We start from the raw sequence: 1871 nt of genomic DNA on the forward strand, positions 1-1871 counted from the left end.
CCCTTTCCTTCTTTCTCGCTTGGCTTTTCCCCCCCTCTTTTTTTTTTTTTTTTTTTTGGACGGATTCAAGTGTCCTTTTAAACAACCAGCACAAAAGTTTGGCCTGGCAGCGCTGGGGAAGGATGAGTTTGAGGCTCTGAAGCCTCCCTCTTCCCTTCCACCCCCACCCCCTCTCCTCCCTGCCTCCCTCCCTCTTTCTTTCTTTCTTTTTTTTTTCTTCCTTTCCTCCTCTTTCCTCCCTTCCCTGTTGCAGCCTCTCTACCAACCATCAGCAGCAGCCTTTTGCCTGCAGGACCTGATGCTCATCCATATTAAACCGTCTGAGTTTAGGAATCCGGCCAGATCCCATCTCTAACCTCCCCCCCTTGCTTCTCCTGCTGCAAAGTTTATTTTTAACCAACCACCACCACCACCCTTTGGAGGGGGCTGCGAGCAAGGGACATCTTGAACTTCCCCTAAACTAGAACCATTTCCCTTTCTTTTCCCCCTCTCCCGCCCCCAAACCCTCTTTTTTTTTTCTTTTTTTTGGAGAGGGGGGAGAGGCAGCTGGATTTACAAACAAACCAACCAAAAAGGAAAGCCCCGAGTTGGGATGAAGAAGCCTCTTTTGCAGGTAGAAGGAAACAAACAAAAAAAGTTTCTTTTTCTTTGCAACGCTGGTCCCATCTCCCTCTCGCTAACTTTCTGCCTTGTTTCCTTGTTTCTCCGGCGGATCCAAGCATCCATGTGTGCCTTTCATTTGCACTTGGATACCTTTCTCTGCCCTTTCTTTCTTGCTCTCCCCTCCCTCCACCCTGGGGAGGGAGTTAGGGACCTTCTGCAAGGTACTTATCCTTTTCCTTCCCCGGCTGTCTCGTGGGGGTGGGGGCAGAGTTTGTGGCCTCTTTATTTTAAGCAGGGCAAGTTTGGGAAGAAAGGAGAGAGAGGGGGAGTTGTGGGGGGAGGAAGAGGACTTAGCTTTGCTTTTCTCTTTCCTGCACTGCCATTGTGCTGTGTCACAGGCACATCTGTGTGTGTGCGTGTGTGTGCGCGCGTGTCACAGGCACATCTGTTTGTCACAGGCACATTATGTGTGTGTGTGTGTGTGTGTGTGTGTGCGCGCGTGGCACAGGCATCTCTGTGTGTGTGTTTGGGGGGGGGGGGAGAAAGAACTAAATAAGTTTGCCTTTCTCTTTCTTCTGCCCTGCCATTGTGCTGTCACAGGCGTGTGTTGTGGGGGGGCAGGACTTGTAGGTTTATCTTCCCTCTTTCTTCTGCCCCGCCATTGTGCTGTGTCACAGGCACATCTCCGTGTGAGTGTGTGCGCGATGTGGGGCCCGGGGGACAGGCGCACGCAGGCATGGTCCCGAGCTGCAGGCAGCATCCGAGGAGGAAGCGGCCGGGATCCGCGCGGCGAGGCCGGTACCCCGGGGAATCCCTCTGTCTCGCTGGACCAGGCTCCGGCGCTGCCTCCCTCCTTCCCTCCCTCCCCGGCTCCTGTCCGTCCCTGCCTCAGCCGCCCAGCGAGTGGGGCGGGGGTCTGGGTGGCGGTGAAGTTTCCCCATCTCTGTCGGAAGAAGGACTTTTTTTTTCTTTGCAAAACAAAGTTTCTCTCCCTCCTCCTCCCCCCCTCCCTTTCTCCCCCTACCCCATGTTGATGTGGACTAGTCAAGACTCGTCTCTTAGGAAACTGCGACCTTAATCGTTGCTAAGAAGCAGGGGAGGGTTCCTTCCCCCCCCCCTTGATCAGCATATTTTTCTCTCTCGATGGCTAAGTGGGGGGTTGCATCGAGGATGCAGTTCCTCCTCCTCCTCCTTTGGGCTGGGTGGTTAATCATACACGAACCTGATATCCCTTCCTCTTCTCCCCCCCCCCCCCCCTCCTCCTATTT

General features: G+C 54.1%; 1 protein-coding gene across 1 annotated transcript in view; it reads left to right on the plus strand.

The window, feature by feature from the left end:
- Nucleotides 1-507: 507 nt before the first annotated feature.
- RREB1 (ras responsive element binding protein 1) overlaps nucleotides 508-1871 on the plus strand; it is a 145909-nt gene continuing 144545 nt past the window's right edge. The window contains exon 1 of the mRNA XM_006025213.3: nucleotides 508-613. The gene's annotated coding sequence lies outside the window, so the exon portion shown is untranslated. The remainder of the gene's footprint in view (nucleotides 614-1871) is intronic.

The sequence above is a fragment of the Alligator sinensis genome, unplaced genomic scaffold, assembly GCF_000455745.1.
Source record: "Alligator sinensis unplaced genomic scaffold, ASM45574v1 scaffold220_1, whole genome shotgun sequence".
NCBI classification, from domain to species: domain Eukaryota; kingdom Metazoa; phylum Chordata; order Crocodylia; family Alligatoridae; genus Alligator; species Alligator sinensis.